The sequence below is a fragment of the Gouania willdenowi genome, chromosome 22 (genome assembly GCF_900634775.1).
Source record: "Gouania willdenowi chromosome 22, fGouWil2.1, whole genome shotgun sequence".
Lineage (NCBI taxonomy): Eukaryota > Metazoa > Chordata > Actinopteri > Blenniiformes > Gobiesocidae > Gouania > Gouania willdenowi.
The window spans coordinates 24,216,996-24,240,291 of record NC_041065.1 but is presented as its reverse complement, the minus strand read 5'-3'; the positions used below and the strand labels follow the sequence as shown (position 1 = coordinate 24,240,291).

At 37.6% G+C, this 23,296-nt stretch overlaps 1 protein-coding gene across 2 annotated transcripts in view; it reads left to right on the top strand.

Annotated features, from left to right (window-relative positions):
• The first annotated feature begins 7,842 nt into the window (after positions 1 to 7,842).
• The window catches only part of LOC114456487 (KATNB1-like protein 1), a 36,140-nt gene continuing 20,686 nt past the window's right edge, over positions 7,843 to 23,296 (top strand). The window contains exon 1 of one of the 2 annotated variants that reach the window (XM_028438268.1): positions 7,843 to 8,040. The gene's annotated coding sequence lies outside the window, so the exon portion shown is untranslated. Of the gene's footprint in view, positions 8,041 to 15,332; positions 15,429 to 23,296 lie in introns of those variants that run through there. The other variant, XM_028438270.1, reaches the window with a different exon arrangement.

Genomic DNA, 23,296 nt, shown 5'->3' with positions numbered 1-23,296 from the left:
TTTAGTGGTGCACCTAGCCAGCACTGCTGCAGGTATTTCACGTTGTAAAAACTTGCTAAATATCTGGCAGTGCAACAGAACATTTCACCTCTGTCCCAGAAACTCACCAGAGAGGAGAATTATTGGGATTTGAACATTCTATCATGGAAAAGTTGCAAGCATACCTCTGCAAACTCCTCTCTGTAGGCATGAGACAACTTATTTCCCTCTGCTAAATCACTTAGTACTGGGATAGCGTCTATGCCTTCATGTTAATCTTGCTCTTGAGACACAGAGAAAGAAGTCTCCATACCACAAATGCTGGGTATTGGATTGTTAATGATTTTGCATTTGGCCCGACTTTCACGTTGATATTTCCAACACAACTTCCTCGGCAGGCCAGAAGATCTCAACGAATGCAACCGCCGCCAATCTCTAAAACACTCTGACTGCTTTATGAAGATTAACATGTGTGACAATAGCATCTTAGATGACACTGTAAAAGGATATACGCAGGCTGCACAGGAAAGAGTAAAGCTGTAATCTGACGGTTTTGAAAAGGTTATATGGTTAGATCATGTCTTTTAAAGAAGCCGGCATCATGACTGTGGTCAGACTGAAGAGCTCATAAATAAACATATGAAACCTTATTAATGAATAGATTCACTACAACACGTCATGTCTGAGGTTCTGATTACTTCACGGGGGCTGTTTGAGTCTGCGTTCAGGTCCCCATTCAGCTTTGCTCAAACCAGTGCAGACTGGCAAAAGGTCACAGACCAACATTCAAGACTACCGGTATGAAGTCTAACCACACAAATGAAAGAGAAAGCTGACTTTTGATACATTCAGTTCAATATCAATTCAATTCAACTTTACCCCCGCCCAGCGCCCAATGAGAGCCGGAGATTGGCACCGGCAGACCCCGTGACCCTGTCAAACAGCAATAAGTGGGTCTGAAAACGGACGGATAAAATTACAACAATAGCCATCTCTAAGTGCTATCAAAATAAAGTCAATACAGATGTTGTGTAATAATGACTTATCAACCGGTCTAGAAGATTAAACACAAAAACTCTTCAAAGTAGGTGGACATAAAAGCCCCAGCCCTATACATCTGGTAATAGCCAAACATCTATTTGTGTCCAAAAACTGTGACCAGTGTCAGGAGCATCACCAATTTGAAACTCAAAGTAAAAACCAAGACAAGACAACAAGACTTTTGGGAGTTGAAACCAAGTCAATACCAAGACCAAAACCAAGACCAAGACCTTTAAGAATACATTTTAAAAACCATGACAAGGTTGAACAGCTAAAGGGCATTCTCTTGTTAATTTTAGTTTTCTTTTTTAAAAAACATCTGACAGACAAAAATAAGTCTTCCAACATCACAATATGCAAAAATTTCAAATCTTAACAAATTTTGTTCAACTGAATTCATCCAAAAAGGTCATTAACTAAAAAATCCTTGTATGCATTCAAAAGCCACTGATAAGTCCAAAATTCTTCTAACCATCTGAAAATAATGCACGTCAGGTGAATGAGACCTAAAGTAAGTGTTCAGAGTTATTTCTGACTAGAAATATATGGAGTGATGTTCGAGTTTTTGCAAGGTCTGACACATCAGCCACTCGAATCGATTTCCAAGGAGGCAGAACAATCAGTGAGTCAAATTACAAGATGAATTAATAAAGAATCATGAATGAATCAGTTCCAAGTGTTTCTCTTTATTATTGCTTTAATGAAGTTGAAGAATAGCAGACTGGTCTTGATGGAAAATCCCAATATTGGCCAGTCTAAGACAGAGACCAGACGAAGCAAAACAAGTACCAGACATACTAAAACACTAATCTCAGGACATAGGCCTGCACCATTGTAAATCAATCCAAACCACACAATGCAGCCGTAAACTTCAGTGGATGATTTTGAAGACAGGAATAGGTGATCTTATAGCTTAGCCACTAAAAATATAGTATAAATATAAACAGGGAACCACCATAGGGAGAGCACAATATGGAAAAAAATCTTCCACTAATCATTCGCAAATTATTCCCTTTTCTAATAGGCCTGTATTATAAACCAGCAATGGGAGAGGTCAATGGGGAGAGCCGCAGCAGTTGAAATTTTCCATGGTATTTCACCATGTAATTGTATTCTGTTTTCATATACAAATACCACGGGATCGCATCCATACTTTGAGGAAATGTCATAAATGGGTTCAAAATGGATGTACTGTAAGTACCGGTAAATATCTATAGTTATATAATAAGGTTCAGAAAGGTTTAGTTCTGAACAGAAGAAGTTTCTCATGGTGAGAGTTTATTTGTGTTCAGGAAAAGGAATGTACATTTTTCTTAAACCGATATACCACAACCTAAAGGACTAAAAGCTCCTAAAAGTATACAGTTTAGTTCTAGTGTAGCTACTTCAGCACTTCATCAGCCTTTTAGGTAAACTTCCTTTGTTCAATATAAACAAGAAATTCATTGTGACATACGCCATGGAATACTTTCAAATGAATACATGAAAATGACATGAATTATTATTTAGGTCTTTGTTGTGAAAATTGTTATGGGATGTATTCAGATACATAAACCCAGGGAGTTTGATTTATACTTAGATCAATTCAACTAATCCTGATCAAAAACATACATTTGTTTGATTTTAGCAGCATTTTTTGATCAAGAAGTTGTTTCTGGTGAAAAAAATGTCTTTAAACTTTCAATTAACGATGCAGTGCGTTAGTTATTAAAACACATGTAGGCAACACTTATTGTTCTATTACGTTTAGATGTGTTACATAACGCTGCTGCACACGAATTACTCACATACACAAGCCAAAACTAACTTAGTATAGCGTATGGGATAACAGCCTATTCAGTAAAAGGCCCATAATCCTCAAAGTCCCTGAAAGTGTATTTTAAACCCTAGCACTGGCAGTGATTTACTCAATCAAATGAGCTTTCCAGATTTTTAAGTTTCTTTCAAAATGTGTGGGAATTACTTAGTCTACTTTGGAATAAAAAAGAAAAAAAAAACAAAAAGGTTTGTAAAATGTAAGACTGTCACTGAAGGTAGGGATGAGTCTCTTACTGCGCACAAAAAGAAGGTATGAAAAGGTTAATTTTCCCCATTTCTCATACATTTCTTAAAGCTGGTGGATATGAATTTGTGAAATAAAAATGTATCATTTTTTTTTTTACATTTTGTTCAATGAAACTTACATCATAACTTAGGTACAGTAGTAGTGGCTGATGGACAAAGATGTCTCATTGTAGCGTTATGTGAAATGAGCTTATGATGTGATAGGGAGTCAAACCCATGACTCAAAACCTTGAGTGACTGAACAGAAACACATTGTGATTGGATTTATACTATAACTGTGATATTTAGGGTGTAAAGTGCATATGTTTGTCAGGGTTGGGGTCAATTATATTTTTCAGTTACAATTACGTTTTCAGTTACCCAATATTCAATTACAATTTCACTACGATTACAGTGGCCAGCATTTTTTCCAATTACAGATACATTACTATTTTTGTTATCCTCAGAAAGTCAACTACAATTATGTTCATAAATACTAAAGTTCAATTATAATTAAAGCTGCAAGCAGCGATGAACGAGTCCTCGCAACCACACGCTTGTCGGGAAGTGGCGCACGTTGAGGAGTGTTGCATGTCGGGGTGTGGAAGAAATTTTAAAGTGTTGTCTGTCTTTGTGTGTGTGTGTGTGTGTGTGATAGGTCCTACGCACAACGGTGTGCGTAGGTAGTCATGATAACACAGCGCTCTACAGTCATGTCAAAGAGTCAACAGCTCAATGATTAATAATAATAATAATAATAATTAAAAAAAGAGGTGCATTACAATAGGTTCTACGCACAACGGTGTGTGTAGGTAGTCATGGTACACAGCATTATGCTCAGGCCCTAATTAATCACAATTACTGAGCCTAAAATAAATAACCTAATAAAAAAAAAAATGTCCTCTAACATTAGCTTTCTGTTCGCATCTTTTATGATAACCGGTCCTAAACCAGCTGTAAAATACACTAAAAACAAATATCTATCCTATAATTTCTGTCATATCTCTTGGTTACCTTAGGCTTCCTAATCAATGAAAATATATGGTTTTAATATTTTTGGTGTGGGCGTCGGAGCCTTTTTTGTTTCAGTAAACCCCTAAATTTACATTTTTTTTTTAAAGGTAAAATGTGGGAAAGCTTAAAATGAAACATATTTTACTAATTGTTAACTACATATGTGTAGAACTGTACATAGAACTGTAACAATGGTTCCCCAGTTTTGCGTTAAATTATAATTGACAATTTTTGTGGAATTGTCATGGCAAATACAATTACACAGTCAATTATATAAACTCAATTACAATTTAATTATGACTATGAGAGCAATAGATTTGTTAAATTATAATTTTATTTACACCATACTTGTAATTAATTATCAATGACACAATTACAGTTCTAATTGACTCCAACCATGCTGTTTGTTCACCCATCCTCCTTGCTCTTGCTCTTTAAATCCAAAGGAGAGCAGAAAAGATCTCTTTAATACACATAAACAGTCTTAAATTATCTGTAAACCAGACATTTAACGTAATATAATAGAACACTGGCTCCATATTCACATATCTTCTTTGACATTTATTTGGTGGCCACACAGTAGGAATTAAAAACCGCACCGTTTTTAAAGTCAAGGCGTATCAACCAGCAGGATCCGTTTTTCCCTAACTGCTTCCTGCTTGGAGGATATGACAGTATTATACCACACCATCATACTTTTCTCATTTCCACTAATTCATTGTTTAAGTATATCTAAACTTCCCCTTTAGGCAATGTCTTTTACAGCCTGGTTTTTAATGGTAATCAGTGTGGAATTAAAAGTAATAGTTCATCAGCTTTTAAACGGCCCTCTTGGACCACATAATCCGAATGTTGATAGTGAGATACACATTTTTTTTAATTTTTTTTTTGTAGGTTGCTACTGTAAAGTCGTCTGGATGAATGCTATTAATATTTGGGTGTCTGTTCTGCAGCTTGTGCATATAAGCAGGTACGACTTCAATGATATGTTTGGCTGAGGCTCCGTGGCTAACCACAGCTATGAATGGAGAGAAGATTTGTAAAAACACAGTTGCCTCAATTTCATCCAGCTGAAGCTATTTTAAACAGAGCAGCATCTATGATATATTAATGACAATTAATGCCAATAATATACTGTGGAAGTAATTTACCAATCCTATTCTGACTTGCATAAATGTCATTTTTAAAACTACTTCTCCTCCGTCTCCTCCAGTGCTAAACATACTTTGTGAGAACGTCTAATTATCCGGAGAAAATACCTTCACCGTTCCTCGAGGACCCACCAGAGAGTAAGAAAAACGTGGATTAATGAGAAGCACGTCCTGCTCATTTATCACAACTCAGGTTTCAATCTTCAGCAGGAGAAAAAAAAAAAACAAAAACGTCTAGGATTGTTCTCATGATCATGACACACAGCAGGAGAGGAAAGGAAATAAAGTCTTTTCAGTACTTATTAATTAATTACAGTGTTGTTTGGTGCATGATAAGAGTACGTGAACAAAAGCATATAAGCAAATAAAAAAAGGATAACAAATCCACTGTCTTTGAAAAAAAATAAATAAATTTGACAATAATGCCTCTTTTCCAACATAATAAACCATAGAGGATAAAATACAATAAACAGGAACTGATTCCCTGAGGAAACTATATTTGTGTTCATTTTCTGGGTGACGTCACTGATGTTTTATGAGATTGGATGTGATCCCTCCTTTGCATGTATATAACTTGTAAATATTGTTTGTACATTGTAAATATCTCTGTAAAAAAAAAAAATAAATGAAAATAAAAAAAGATCGCTCTGAGTCCATGTGGAAAAAAACAAACAAACAAAAGCCAGTCATTCAGCAGCTGTGGAGTTCCGTTGCTGTGGTTGCCATGTTGGTATGTTTTCAAGTGAGGAGCATGCAGTGAGTATAGACTGTGCAGCAAGAAGCCAGGAGGAGAGTAGAGCCAGCCGCTATGTAGCGGAAACTGGCACCGGTAGTATCGTAATCCACGGTAGTACCGTCGTGTAGAATTTCTAGTATAGTAGGAACCGTTAATATAGGCACGGAAGTCAGTAGCTGTAACTACTGACAGCATCCATCCCTTAATTCAGTTAATCATCCAGCTGATCATGTTCCATGCTTCCCATTGGTTAGAGTTCGTCTCAGTGCTGTATTTAAACCACGGTAACACGCCTACTTCCGCATGCTTCGTCCGTAAACATTCCTACCCCAACTCCTCCTCTTCTGTCTAATTGAACAGTGTCTTCTGGTGGTATCTAATGTCTGTGCTTCTGTTCCAGGGGGTTATGCTGACCGCTCTCTCTGCTTATGCCTCTCCATGTAGCTAATGGAAGAGCGAGGGGAGCTCCCTTCGCTCTGGGCTCTTCTGATCCTGACTGAAAACACAAACTGGTTTTACTAACACTGGGACCATTAATAGGAAGAGTAGTCCTGATGTGACAAGAACATGTAGTGCAAATGCTGATTAGTGGGAATCTCCAAAATGGCGATGCCCACTTGTAAAGGGATATTAATACCATAAAGAGCAAAAATATAAAAAAAATTAAATAAAAAATAATCAGACCGAGCAACGGTTTAGTGTTAGAACATAAAGGCACCTATATAACATAAAATAAAATAAAATAAAAATAAATACAGTAGATAAAAATAATAATAATAATAATAATTATTATTATTATTATTATTATTATTATTATTATTATTATTATTATACATACATACAATATGTATAAATCTAGAATTGACTGACTGACTATTAACTCAACATGATGTTTAGTTTTTCTGCTCACTGAGTTTGGAATGTTTCAGGATTAGTTTTGTGCATTATTCTTATGTGATTAACAAAATCTGCTATTTAAACGATCAAATTACATCACCGATTAGCTTTAATAATAAAACACCTCTTTTTTTTGTTGCATTCCATATAAAACCTTTTAGTGGGTGTATTTTTTCCATCCAAAACACACAAAGCTCACCATTATTATTATTATTATTATTATTTTTACTGTTAATTAGTATTGAGAGAATTTCATTCTGGGTGTGATTTGAAACAAGCTCAAACTGATGTAAGTGTTTGAAAAGAGCAGAAAAATAATGTGGAACTGCAACAATTTGTTTTTCTCCACAGTGTAGCAACCGTATTTATGCAAAACTATCCACAGACTCCCAGAGGCTACATTACACAGTTAAAAAGAGTCTGTCTCACTCATTTTCCTTGTTTGTGTTTTTAGATAGCTTTCAGATGTGTGATACAGTAACAAACTATGATTTTTTCAGTTAAAAAAATATCTTCATTTATCTGCTTGTTAATGAAAACATTCTTTAAACCAACCAAATATGTTTCAGTGATTTTGTTGTATATTTTTTCTAATTTTACAATAAATGACTTAAAATGTGTTTTCACATCTTTTTATATGTTTGAGTCATTGGCATTTCAGTAAAAGAGTCATTGGACAACCAAAGAGGGCTTGTTCCAACGTTATGAGCACAGTTGAACAGCTTGATTCGTATGATTTCATTTTTTTCTGCAATGCCAATGACACATGTTTAAAAAAAAAATGGAAAAGAAAGTGAGTATCAGTATCGCTGCGATCAGGCGTGTTCAATCATGTGATTCTCTATTTGTGTGATTTGCTTGCTCAAACATCATAATTCACTTCGGACATCAATAACAGCCTGTTTGTTCTGTGCTAGATTAACAAAACAGCAGATTGTTTTCTGTACCAACAGCCATACCAGACATTCCAACCACCTCCACTGACAAATCCTGCAAGGCTCAATGTTTAATCCTTTAGCATACAAGTCAGTTATGTAATTAAAAGTCTGCTGCAGATATTCCTCTGGTTTTTTACTGGTTTACTTCCCAGTGGGACGCGGTATCGGGATAGCAGCTTCCATATAAGGTCAAAACTGTTGTGTCATTGCGACACTTCCCTTTGTCTCCATTCCAGGAAAGGTAGGAATTATTGATATATTTTAAATGCCTCATTGTCATTTTTTTTTTTTTTTTTTTTGCTACTGTTTTCCCGTATTTGCCTTTTTGTTTGTGTAACTGCACTCGGCCTGTTTCCAAATCAGTCATGGATTATTTTTTTTTAGCAAGAAATATGAACTTCTGTTTCAGTGACTTCATACATCCTGCAGTGCAGTAGAAATGTTTCACTGAACTGACGCTGTTTTTTTTTTGTTTTTTGTTTTTTTTTTTTTAAAGATGACTTACTTATGGAAGCACGTTTCTGCCACAAAAAAAAAATCAATAAAAATCACCACGGAAAGTCATAATTATGAGAAAGAAAGTGATAAATATGAGATAGAAAGACATAATTATGAGAACAAAAATCCTAATTATGAGATGAAAATTTATAATTATGAGAAAGAAAGTCATAAATATGAGATAGAAAGTCATAATTATGAGAAAGAAAATCATAATTATGAGAAAGAAAGTCATAAATATGAGATACAAAGTTATAAATATGAGATAAAAAGGCATAATTATGAGAAAAAAATCATAATTATGAGATAGAACATTATAATTATGAGAAAATTATTTTTAATATAAATTAGCAAAGAAACATACAAAAATGTGACGGAATCATTTTGCAATAAATACATATTTATGCACTTCCACTATTTTCTACACTATATGTACCATGTGTTGAAGAACCCCATGAACAGCCAAAATATGTAGTTTAAATGAATTATTATACAAAGTTTAATTAAGAATAGTAATAGTGTCAATGCAAATGCTCAGTATGTATCTCAGAATTATGACTTTACTATGACTTTTCTAACTCATAATTATGAATTGCTGTGGTGATTTTTATTTTTCATTCTCGCCAGAAGAAAAAAAACCAAAAACTAGGAAAAGTAAAATAATAATCATAAAAAAAAAAAAAAATTAAGTCATAATTATGACGTCCTAAGTCACAAGTATGAGATACTATAAGTATCTATGATTAGATTTTGTTTAATTTAATTATACTTTTTCTAGTTTTTTTATTTTTTTACTGGCAAGAATGGGCTTCCATACTTACCTGTACTGGGAAAGTTTTATTAAAAAAAAAAAAAAAAAAAAAAAAAAAAAAAAAAATCGCTCTGGAATCAACGTGTTACTTTATCAATGCTGCATAGGCCATTAAATAAATACCCATCCATCATGTTGATTCATTGCACAAACATCCACACATACTGTACCTCCCAGAATCCAACAGGAGAGATTTTGGCACTTCGGAAAAAACATTATTCTTGTGATGACTCCTGAATGATGCTTCATCGTTTGATTAGATTTAGATTTACAGTGTTTTGTATCTGGCCTGTTTCTTATTGGTGAGTAATCTATCGCTTTGATTGGACTGCTGCCAACAGTGGTCGTCGTAGACACGAACGACTTTGAACAACTTTGAACAAGCTCTGCAAAGCTGGGTTTAGATTATGCAGAAATATGAAAGCCTGTTGGTGCAGTAATATTAATATGCACTAACCTGTTGCTACTGATTTTCATCTTGTGTTTGTACTATGACCTAAAGCAGTTCTGGCGCATCAGTGCATCTGCTCCAGCCAGGGACAGTTTAGCACTAAATAAAGAGTACAAAGAAAACATGAATAGGTAACACATAAGTAACACTCTGCAATATTATATAATTCAGTGTCATATCTGTGATTGAATAAGTAGTTCTCAGTTATTTGTGAGTTTTGTTATTATCAGTAGCAAAGTGATAAATGACGGTACAAACCTGTTGATAATAATAGTGTTTCCTGTTAAAGAGAAAGCCAGTCTTATTAAGGTCTGGTGCACTTAAGCTAAGCATTAGACTAAAAACACTTTTGTTTTTTAAATTCCTGACCTAGAACTTTTGTTCTGCATGTCTTGACCTATTTGGTTGTGTCATTGAAGGAAAAACAAAAGGTGTAATCAATAACAACGTTCATGACTGCATTCCACTGAAGTGAACCATTTCCAGGTTACGGGTGCCCATCCTATCCAAGGACATCAAAAACAAGTGGAAAATTTAGATCAGCTTTTTTCTCTGTCACAGCTTTGAATGCACGTACATTTTTCCACAAATTAGATGTAAAAAACAAAGAAGTAATTAGAGAGACGGGAAAACCTTTAAAGTCTATGTGCTGGGTTTATATCTGTAATGATATCCTGGTTGGAAACCCCCTCTCCTGACAGCGCTTTAATACTTGTTTATGGGTGATTCCTTAACAAATGGAAGTACCCGAGGTAAGCCCGGGATCCTCTGAGCTAGAATATAAACAATCATCGTTGATTTTTCCGGCTCTTCCAGAGTAAATGGAAGGAACACTGATGTTTTGATTTCTTTCCTCTATTTACTGCCCTTACATGTGGATTAAGCGAGTAATACCAGAAGAATGGACTCGTTCTAATTAAGTTTTGCTATACCACTTCTTGACTGACAGTTTTAACTTTATTACACAGGTCATTGAATAACAGCCAAAGCCAGATTCAGCCAAAGCTTGTCTTCATTATTTTTGCAAAAACAAGAAGAAAGAATGTTGTAGTTAAAAGAAACAGATATTTAGGACACTGTTATTAGGCCACAATGGAAGCCCAAGGCTTTTAATTTATGGTCAGACTCACTTATCCTCCGTTGGCTACTAAAATACTAAAAGGATGAAAGATTTTTTTAAATGATCTTTACAATCCAACTGGCAACATTGCGATATGACTCTAATAGCCAAGAGAAAAGCACATCATGGGCCCGACACGGCAGACTTTTGTTTGTTGAAGTGTTGTGTTGGCTGGACTCCCCGTCAGATCCGGCAATGTCTGCACTTTGTCCAGGCGGGAGCGGTTGCGCTCCCATTTCCTTCTCCCTGCTGAGGTAAAAATGAGTCACTAAATCAGCAGCTGGTCTCCGTCATCCCCAGTATCGCCCAGGATTCCACAGGAGACCAGCTGCCGAATAGCTGCACTCTGACGTCATCACATCCTCTTTATCCTATTATGGATGCATTCAACTATAATGCTCTAGTTAGTCACTAACTATTCTTGTTTTGAAAGTCAATCTGCCAATTAATATGATTGATTTCTGATTTGACTTGAAGTCTTGGTTGCTCTCTACAATCTTTTTTTCAAGAATTTCAGTCACATCATGGGCTGGTTTTGCCTGAGGCCACCTACGTTGTAGAGTTTGAGGGAGACAGTCTCTGAAAACTGGGCAGGAGGTAGAAAAAACACACAGAAACACAGACACCCAAGTGGAAACTACCTGGTTTTCAAGGATCTCCCTCTAATGAAACAGCTTCCCTTACGTACGTTGACATAGGACCAATCCAGACAAATATTCTTTGGTAGCATTAGTTTGTCTGCAAAAAAAAAGCCATAAGTCATGGAGAGTGACAGTATCTGGGTTTCCATTACATTTTATTATGCGCAAAATCTAAATAGCGCAATAAAAACTGGTAATGGAAACACCTGATTTTCAAAAAAAAAAAACACACACTTATATCCCTAAAAAGTCTTTTACGCTTTCACAATGAGGAATTTCAAACGTTTCAATATTGAAATGTGTTTCAAAAGCGCTATGGATACATTTATGACCACATGATGTACCTGGTCATATGACCACTTCTCTCTGACACAACACGGTGCGTTACGTGTGGACAGAAGAGGAAAACGAAACTTATTTTAGCGTTATACTTAAAAATGATTACTGCCACATTAGACGTGAAATAATGAAGCAATGTGGAGTTTTATAAAAAAGTTTGGAGCATCAGGTTTCCAGTAGCGAAATATCGCGGGATGAGATTTCACAGGAGTTACAACAGCCTTCAATGGAAACACATTCAAAGCGTAATTATTCTTTGTCGACATTAAGAAATATCGCTTTTATTTTGTGAAAATCTGTAATGAAAACCAGTTTCTGATGCACAAATGTAGATAATATCCAAGGAAATGCTTGAAAGGATTTTTTTTACTGAAAGCAAAATAAACAATAAAAGTAAATCAGTAGCGTCTGCCCTCACTGGTTCTGTTGATTACAGATGAGCGGCTTCTGTTACAGAATGTTTAAACCAAAGTGTTTAGTTTTCCCATTCCATTGGCTGAATGGACAGGCAAGTCTGTGTCTCGCTCCATCTCATCCTCTTTCCAGTTTTCCTGTGATGGGAGCTGCCGTGCCGAGCGCTGCTTATTTGTGGAGTTGCTGGAATCTCCTGTCCCCCATTTTCTGATCACACAGACATGTCAACAGAGGACCTGCTGCAGCACAATGATATAGTTCACTCTCCGACACACTGCTCCGCTTGATGTTTATCCACAAAACCCTGTGGAAAATTCATCCATGACTCTTGGAGGAATGATTCTGCTCTCCACCTGTTTTGTTTTCCAGGTGGAGAGCCTTGGGTCCTATCCGAGTCCTTCTTTCTTATGTGAAGTTTATTGCTCCACATCATCTGTCCTCAGTTTATTTTCATTATTTTTTAAAAGCAACGCCAGTGGAAAAAGTTTTACACTCTGAAGAAGAATTCAAACGACTGCCATTCATATTTGGTTAAAGGATTTCTCGTAAGCTCAAAGATATTTGGCTTTTTTTTTTAATGAAGAAGAATGCTTCAACACAAACGAGTACAGAGCATCATTGTTTCCCAGCTCAAGGAACCACCAGTTTTTTTTCTTTACCCGCTTATCCTGTAGCCAGTCATTCATAAAGCTTAATTTAACGTGAGACAAAAAGTCAATACAACTCTTCTGGCTTTTGGTATAAAGGCACTAAATCCTAGAAATAATACATTCTGAATCCTCTTCTGTGAAATTGATATTGTTGTATCTTCAGTTTTTTGTTTCCCTGAGGAAAAGCCTAGCTGGTTAGCGTCAACATATGAAAACGTTAGCCTATCAATCATCCATATTTCACAAAACTAATCCTGTCTGGAGTTGTAGGATATTGGAGTCACTAGCTGTGTTTCCCTTACAGATTTTCGCAAAATAAAAGCAATATTTCTAAATGTCAACAAAGTATAATTGCGCTTTCAATGTGTTTTTATTGAAGGTTGATTTGGGCAGGAGCCTCCTAACTCCTGTGAAATCTCATCCCGTGAGACTTTGCTGTAGGAAGAGGGAAGCTCCAAACCACCTTATAAAACTCTGTATTCCTTTGTTGTTTCACATCTATTGTGGCACTAATAATTGTTAAGTATAATGGTAAGAAATGTCCCGGTCTCCTTTTCTGTTTACACGCACTGCGCAAAGTGGTCATGTGATCAGGTACGTCACGTATTTGCGGAAAAAGTGTATCCATAGCGCTTTTACGACACATTTCAATATCGAAACGTCTGAAATACCTCCTCATAAAAGCATAAAATCCTTTTTGTGATATTTGAGTGTTTTTCAAAATTCAGGTGTTTCCATTACCAGTTTTTGGTACGCTATTTAGATTTTGCGCATTTCCAAGGGTAATGGAAACGTAGCTACAGATAAACTCAGTAAAGGTGGATTGAGGATATTGTGTTGTAGCTAAGAAGGAGCAGTAGCAACTTAGGGGTTTTTAGATTGGACTAGAAAGAAAGTATCCTGAATTTAGATTGTTGAAAGTTTCGCCAATCTAATGAAACACAGCAGCTTCGTGTGATGATGTTTAGTTTGACTTCGGAGTGAAGGAATTATGAGATTAAAATGTAATTTATCATTCAATTAGACAAAATGGTCACCAAATTGCAGTTGTTTCAAGCATCCAATCAGGAACAGTTACTGATGATAATATTATTGTTGGATGATGGTTGGCGTAACATACCGCATGGCTGGTGGACGGGTTTCTGTTGAATACGCAGAGATTGGGTGTTCTCCATGTGTGTGTGAGCAGCTCTGTGGAGTTTGGCTCCTTGGCTTACATAACACCATCCCTATGTGCATTGGCCAGGGTAACATTGCCTTTCATTTAATGCTACTGGCTGCTTTCTTTTATAGCTTGACAATGTGTTTTGCATGAAGAGAAAATAGATTCAAAGCTAATAGGAAGATAAACAGGGGAGCTCTTCATTAACCCTCAGGATGGAACGTGTGTCACTGGAGACTTGAAGGAAACTCTCCACGTTTCTGTGATTGTTAGACTTCGACCTCATGTCACCTTACCTCTAGCTTTCATGCAAATTAAATCAAACTTGATGGAATGGAAGAACCAGGGAAGGGAAACACAAACATATCACTGAACGGTGGAGCTGGTCCTGCATAATCAGTTTGATTTGAGACAAACATAAATACAACTTGATAGCTTTAAATGAAACTTAAACATCTGCATATGTGCTCGTCTTCAGCACACGTCTCAGAAAGTGAGGAAACAACTCCACGAACCCCATCATCATCATCTGGTCTCCCTTAACACCCATCAGCAGAACCACCCAATTGGGCCCAGTTGCTTTGTGATACTTCATCTAGACCTGGCAACTTTTGGGGATTGTTTTCATTCTTGGACCAATGCAAGGAAATGTCAGGGTTTTTACTGCCTCATTGTAAAACAGTCAGTTATTCAGTTCATTAAAGCAACAACCTGCATGTGTTGTAGCCACTGTGCCTGCATGGCTGATTCTTTTTTCTGTAGTAAAATAGAAAACAGTCAAATTAATCAGCTATACCTTTTTGTTGTTTCTGTCTGTGTCTGCCCTGGAACTATTGCCCACAAACTGTTGCTAAGCTCTACAAATATCACTGTTGACCTTTGGGAAAGTAGGTCCAAGGTTGGCAGTTTGTCAAATGGCAAGCCCCAGTCTACAGAAGACAGTGGAAGTGAAATGAGGACGTGAGGGGGCAGGAACTGGGGCTTTGAGTCACACAGCACAAAAGAGTGAATCACGCCTTTCTGCAGAGCTGCAGGGAAATGGTCTGACTGACTGTTGTTTGGATCCATCACAACCATGGAAAAGAACATGATGAGGAAATGCTACTCATGTGGACTTCCGACAGCAGCGTGAACTGATGAGCAAAAGACGCAAACATTTTAGTGATTATCCTAAACTGAAACTAACTACCGTGAGAGCTTTATAGAAACCAATTTGTTCCTTTTCAGTAAAGGCTGTTTGAAAAGTAGATGATTGTGATGGCTGTGTGGCGCCATGCACAGGTAGGGCACTCATTTTGTTTATTAGGTTTCCAAAATACGTTTGTTGGTGGGAGGAAATGTGTAAAAACAAGTTCAGTCTGAAATAATTTACGTACCACAGAGGAGACAGATCATGTGGACACATGGAGCAAAGACAGGAAGTGCTAAAGTAAACATAAAGGAATATCTCACCTTAACGCCAAGACCATGCTGACCTCATGCCAGTTCTACGCAGAGACTGACTAAAATTAGACACATGGGCGATATCTGAAGACAGCGTTAGGTAAAAAACCATCCAAGACCTGCTGTTGTTGTCTGGTTATTTCATAACTTGGGACATAACTGCTCACTCTTTTCTACATTTTAACATGTCCTCGTTACTCTCTTCTATGTGAAGTCTAATAACCCAACACGTTGATAGCACAGATTCTTAGATCAGACATGACGTTTGATGCTGAGAAGACAGACATTGCTTTGTTTGTTTGTGCTGCATTTATTTCCCGTTGAGGCAAAACCAATCCTATTTTACATTGACGTTGAATCACAAAAGCCATTTGACTACATTTTAAAGAAAATGTCTTGGCTTTTACAGCTGTAAGCCATTTATAATACAATACAATATAACCATAATTATGAGCTCGACACAACCCTCCAAGATGTACCCTGTATATACCCATGTTTTTCCAGTTTTAAATAGTCTATTTTGATATTTTAATATAACAGATAGGTACTTCAAACTCAGGAAAATATCAGTAATTATGAAAGAGCACCGTTAATGTTTTCTTTAGGGTTTTTTATTTCCCATTTAGATTTCACATTTTTCCTTTAGGAGACAAACTTAAAGGGATCAAAACGCTGTAGTATGCCAAGTCTCAATCAGATAAAGAGGCCCCAAAAACCTGAAGATATCTTGCAGACACACAATCACGCAGGCTCACGTTCGAACATAAAGCTCAGAGAAGATTTGGCTGAATGTCAGATTTAAAATGAAGTCAGAAAGAAAAAAATAAAATCTATAAATATGATAATATCTTTGAAGCTTTTCCAAGAATCCAAAAGGATTTTTTTAACTGGGAAAAAGAGTCAACAGAACCATAAAAGGTCCATCCATCCATTTTCTGACCCGCTTGCACCTTTTCAGGGTCACAGGTCTCTACTGGTGTCTATCTCCAGCTGTCATTGGGCACTAGATGGGCGTACACCTTGGAAAGGGCGCCAGTCTATCGCAGTAACAGCGTTCTTGAGTTTCATCACAGACTTTTTCCTTCAGGGCTTTCTCAAATCCCAAACTGGTCAACACGTGCAGTGCACGTGTAAACAGCACATGAGTAATAGGGAATTAGAAGAATCAGCAGAGTTCAAACAACATATAATTGTATTTAGAAAGCAATCCAACCACCACACCATCTGAAAGGAAGACAACCCCACTTTTAAGTCAGAGCTGCTCTCTGTCTGCACGCAGCTGATTAATTGAGGTGACATTAAGGCAAACAGCAGAGCGTGTTTGAGGTGGCAGAAAAAACTCAGCAGACTAAAGGACTTTGTATCCGAAAAGCTGTAGTTTAAGGTTTGGTGTGAGAGCAAACATTTAAGTTGGATTCAGAAATGATTCTTTTCCCTGGCACTTTCAGAGAGAATCATTGACCACAACATCCCTCCATCTCTCTCAGCAGCTGCACTCTCGGCCACAGAGCGTCGTCCTACCTTAGATCCCGTGTATAACTGTTGACTGCATGATCATAAGATCTTTCAGATGGAGTCTGTATAAATGGTAGAGGAGAAGCCACACCATATCAGCTTGTGGACTTTAAAAGCTTTAGTTTGAGGCTTAGTCCATTTAACAGATAGTCAGATACACTTATAATAAGGTGAAAACACACTGTGCTGTGTCTACCTGTTTCTTCTATCGATTGATGTCAAGTAGCCAAACATATCGACATGCCTGCAGAATAAATAATGTGCAAAACAAGCTACAATCATCCAAAACAAAAAGTGCAGTCTGATAAAAATGGGCCACCAATGGGTCCTTGGTGACCAAACTATTCGTAGGCAGATGTGTGCATCTATAGCTGAACTCAAAAATGTGTTGGAAGCTACTGGACATGAACAAACGTTTACAGATAAAGACATGGTGTAGGCCTCATAGATCAATAAATTCAAGATAATTTGATCAAATAAAGGATGTAAATGGTTGAAATTTCAGCTCGAAACTTTGTTTTTAACTCCACTGTAAACACTCAGTTTATTGTATGTTGGAAAAGTTTTGTGCATTGCATTGTGGGATGTGGAGTCCAATGAATTTGCAAATTGATTTATAATATTAATTAATAATTAAAGAAAGATAATATACACACCGTAATTTCCGACACTATAAGCCGCTACTTTTTTCTCACGCTTTGAATCCAGCGGCTTAAACAATGACGTGGCTAAATTGTGGATTTTCCCGGTTTTATAAGCTGTATCGGTTTGGTTTCAGTAAAAAAGTGAGCATAAAAATCTGTAAATGGACTGATTTGTATCAGTTGAAAAACTGACATTTCCGTGAAACCTAACTTGAGTACAGCAGCCCGTGTCCCTGCCCGTTCCGATTGGCTGAGTTGTCTGAAGGGCACCCTCATCAGCCAATAGAGTGCGGCCTATGTTCGGCGTGTGGATTTTTCTTTGAAAATTGCTAAATTATTGTAATGCGGCCAATAAGGGGCGCCGCCCTTGTGGCGAACCGCAGTTCTCCCGCTCCTGTGTTTTCTTGGACAGGGTGAAACTGAAATGTAATTTTGTTGCTCTGTAACATGTGCAGTGACAAATAAACTCAACTCAATAAAACAGTGCACTTTATAGCCCGGAAATTACGGTATACAACATTAATTGATAATCAAAGCAAAAGTAGCTTTAGATTTTTAGCTTTTTAGAGAGCAATTAGCACATATGGTCATAATGGCTAACACAAGCAGGCAGTATAGCAGGCACATACAATTATTCTGCAACTCCTTTGGTTAGGTGGCATCATACAAGTCATCTAAGGGCATTGAAGAGTCTCTAGATTTCAGAAATGAAGGGAGTTTTGAGTATTCCTTTCTGCAAAGAATGGAATACTTTGCTTTGTGTCCTTAAATGCTCCACAAACGGTGAATAACTATCTACATATCAGTATGACAGCTTGGTATGATTGCACTGCCTCAAAAGCAACACTGGATATCATCTCGCTGAGAGGTTTGCTCTGTAGCCTTAAATGTGGCTTTAAGGGCTAAGACGGCTCCTCCACCGTCATTCTTTTCCAATTTTTTTCCATTGACACATGCCCCGCTTAGATTTAATCCTGACCCTGACCCAAGGTTATTTAAGGTAAGTTTGAGCCTGTCAGGGATTTCAAATGCTGCCTACAAACGTGAGGACACCTTGATGCTAGAGTAACCTTAAAGTGGAAGAGTAGTCTGAAAGGCCTAAATAGAGAATCTTTTATGGGTTTTAAAAAACTGTCACTGATTTCACATCTCTAACAGAATTAGCATTTAAAGTCCCAAAGGAAGAGTCTGCATAAAGAAACCAAGGAAAATAAAGTATTGAAACATCATCTTGATTTTAAATTGAAGATATGCCCTTCCTAACATTGACAAAAGGTAAAAGATTTCCTTTCAGTCCAGCTGTGGTGCTTTGCTACTGGATGATTGTCACGTCAAATGGTAGCAGCAGACATGTGTTTGCGGTTTCCCACTTAGTATTTGTTCCCCAGTGTGAGGAGTCTGAAGTGCAGCCTCTACACGTGCTGGGAAGGTGAAAGCACACTCAGTGACCTCAAACTTTGTTTGTGACATTTTATGAGGGGGGTTAGAGTTTAGAGGTCTGGATGTAAAATCCATTACCAACATGAATCACCTCATTCCTACCTCAATGGCTCCAAACCAGAGCTTTAAAGGAGTTCTTCAGTTACCTTTTCCTGCACCTGACATCTGAACCTCTCAATAAGTCTGTCAATGTCAAGGCTTAGCGTTATTGTGCTAACAAAGAGGCAGATGCTTTAGAATGTTAAATGAAGAAAAGGATTTTTCTTTTCACATTCATGCAGTCAGAAGCCCAGAATTAACCCCTGAAATAACCCCTTCACAGAGTGCATGCATGCACATATGCAGATATGCATCTTATTGCATAAATTCCTAACAGACAGCAAAGTAGAAAACCTTCAAACACTCTAAAACTTTTTAGAGTAACTTTGCACAACGAGCAGAAGGGGAAAGGGATTGGCACCTGTGCACCGTTGGCCTTTGAATCCAGTCAGTTTTTAATTTAAATTTGACTGATGTCTGAGTGTAAAGCCACACTGTGTGCAGGTCCAGGTGCAGTCATAAACAGTTATGTTATATTGTTAATGATAAAAGCTGACTTTGAGGAAAGCAGTAAAGTCCCGAGGAGAGTTGGGAGACGACCATCATTAAACAGTAAAACAGGCACTTGGACAGTCATTTTCCAAACCTTAAATAAATGATAGTTTAAATGTCTACTCAACAGCTAGAAATGATTATGTGGTGTCTGTTTATTAACCAATGTTAATGTTTAAAACAGCAGATCACACGCAAACGTCTGCCAATACGCCAAATATGCTCTTTGCCAGAGATTGACGGTATCTGGATTGGCAATCCTGATTATGGTCCATGATCATTTACACTTTAAGGGCTTGTAGGAAATGGACACCCCCATTTTTAGGATAAATCGTAATGAAATGCGCAATCTGGATCAGATTGGTCAATCACAAACCAAGATAGGAAGATAGGGAATTTTTGATTTTTAAAGTGAACCAAAATTAGTAGATTTATCCGGATCCCCTCCAAATTTAAATTGAATCTTTATATTATGTTATGTATTGTTTTGTGCTTTCTATGTAATTCTGCTAAAATAAAAACAAACCAACGTTGGGGGAAATATGACCTCCTTTGCAGATTATCTCACAGTTCGATTTATCTCATAGTTATTGAGATAGTGTTTGCTCAGTGTCACAGCTATGGGTAAACAGCTCTTGTACTTTGCCTGACAAGGAGAAACATGTAAGTCAATCATTAGTAATCATTATGCATAGGTTTGATAATGAGGCAGAAAGCAAAAAAAGACTGCATAGCACAGCGCATAATACATAACTGCATGTACTTTGTGGAATGCAACATGTCTTTCTCTGCAACGCAAGCTGCCCGAAGTGGATTTTAAAAACGCTGACAGCTTCTTTCATACAATCTGTGCGTTCATAACTCCTGCATTGCTGAGGCACTCTGTGGACAGAGGAGCCTCTGCTTTACCTGACATATCTCCGAGAACACCCTGATGTGTGTGCAGAACAACATGACCCATGTAGCCTTACATTTTTCTGCTCAGTGGGAAACACTGACAGCTTCCAAATGAGAAAATAGGAAGAAAAACATTGAGGTCAATAACAGCCTCTGTGGCAGGATTCTATAGATTCCTTCCACCTACATCATTGCAAAGCAGCCATACTTACAATTACAGGCTATATATTTGTGTTTATAAAATGTAATATCTATTGACTATTGAAAAGGTCAGCTTTTTGACAGCAAATGTGTGAATTGTGCTGCATGTAAAAAGGCTTTTAACACTTGTCACATGTCATTTAACTCTCAAAATTAAACATAATGCATATCCACATTTATTGGCCTTCAATGCAACCTGCCTCAATATTTCCAAAAACAGAAGCTCAAAGCTGAGTATTTATTTTACCTCATTTTAGTAGAATTTCCGTCTTTTCACACACAAGTATATTACCAGCTTCAGCGTGGCCGTATCATGTTCTACGCGGACGGACTGTGCCAAACTGCTTTGTTCACATGCTGGGCTCCTGTCCATGCTGTCTAAGGTCACTCTGTAAGTCGCTGTGGTGGAACTACAGCGCTGAAAAACGTGCAGCGCTCTGCTGTTTATTTCTGTGGTGGTTTGAGGCAGTCATTACAGCATACATTGAGCTTCTGGATATAAGAAACACTCCAGTTCCAGCATCTGTGGGATTGTGCTTTCATTACACATGTTTCCTTGGCTTAGCCCCGTGATCAAGAGCTGCTCCTTGAATACCCAGAAGAGAACCACGCCACAGAAGACCTTCATGTGTCTCCTGCAGGAGTTTAAAAGCTACTAGAGACGCTTGAATAGATAAATATCACTGGTAAGCCGCAGAGTTTAGCTGAAGAAACTTCAGAAAGGGACTTTTAAAAAGGCTTCATGGTTGTTTGGTGGAGTGAAAGAGACATGAGCTAACCCAACTTGTATGTGGTCTCAAGAGAGTGTGTTTAAAGATTTACACACCCATAAGCCAAGAAAAGGATGAATTGCTATTGATGTGTCATTGGACATTAGCCCACTGTCATTAAGCTGTTGGGATTTGGGCAGAGGTGTAAAGAGTAGTGATATATCACACTCAAGTTGACGTACAGTTACCTGAATAAATTTATTTCGTAATTAAAAAAAACTTTTATGAACTCTAAAACAGTGTCATGCCAAATGTGCCATGTGGGTAACAACATAATAGGTAGAAACCCCAACATGAACCACACAAAGTGGCTGGGCATGGATCAGAAATGGCACGACAAAGAACATCTGGATTACGCTCAATGTGCCTTCATGATCTGCTGACCATGAAACTGAAATAAAAAAAATCACAAAAAACAGAAATTTACTCAATAATGGTTGGGTATAAAAAAGTAAAGAATGGCTTTACTTATTTTAAAATGTACTTAAGTACATGTAAAATGACTGATACTTACAAGTACTTATAAAAGCAAATCAACCGGCAACAAATTCCTAAAAGTTACAGGGCAAATTCCACCCAAAAGTAGCACATAGCTACTTGACCCTCTTACATTGCTGCTCATCACTGACATTTAGCAACACAAATATTTTCTTTAGCGTCAAGGGCCCTCACTACAACACACCACAACCCCATTGCTTTTAGATTTTGAAAAAAAAACAAAACCCACACATTTTGTTCTTTCATCTGTTTTCTCTGCTTCTTGTAGACATTTTTTTTTTTTTTTTAAGCAAATAAAACTCTAGCTGTAGTTGACCTGTAACTTCTGGATGGAGGAGCAGCCGCCGCCACCCTCCTCTCCATCCCAGGCAAAGGGGCCCGATGACGGCAGCGAGGCCAGGGAGTAGAGGGGGGAGTGCCAGAGGGCGGTGGCGGCTGCTGCTCCAGCCGCGGCGCGAGCCCAGCCCCGTTTCGCACTCTAGCCCGACCGACCCAGCCCTGAGAGCCAATCCTTATCCCGAAGTTACGGATCTGACTTGCCGACTTCCCTTACTAAAGAATCCACGTTTAACTGAACTATCACGGCGAATAGTGCACCACTAACCCAACACAAAACTACCATATTGTGCTCTTTTGGCTGTAAACGGTGGCTAAACTTGTTTCAGCTGCCCATAACAATGGAAAAGCCCGTATGTTGTGATGTCACATGGGAACTATATATAGCCGAGCTTGTGGTCACGTGACTGCTGTAAAGTGAAACGTTCTCCAGGCATTCTCCAGGTCACATGACCTGGTCAAAGATGGTTTGTCTTTCCAAACTTACGGAGTTGGTATTTCAAAAGGAAAGCCCTGCTCAGAGCATTGATACTGTCAAACGCTGTATATTGGCCTGAGGAATCATTTAAAATAACTCATATGGGTCAACTCTTTAGGTCACAAAGTCCACCGTGTGGCTTTAACATGTACAGGACAAGCTCAAGGCAGGAATCCATCCTTCCATATTTGCTTTGATACACTGTACATAAATGACGGACTAAAAAACCCAAATTATACTAGGCTTTAATTGTGGTCCTTAACAACTGTAAACAGAGCAAAGGGAGTCAAAGGCCACAAATGACCCAGTCTGAACTCAAGTAGGCCAGAACAAAAAAATCTAAATATTGTAAGTCACTTACAATATCATGAGGGTTAAGCAATTGGTCAAAATTCCTTGAATTTGCAACTAGCGTTAATCTTCTCAAAATTTACAATGTCATTTGCCAGAATTGTGTGGGATAATTTGCAAGAATTTTCCACGTTTATACATTAGGCTGACATTACATTGTCATTATCTGTCATTAGCATGAAAAAGGTGTCATGAAAATTGTCATTAAGTTATTCACTAAATGATGACACCTTTGGAGCTCTGTTGG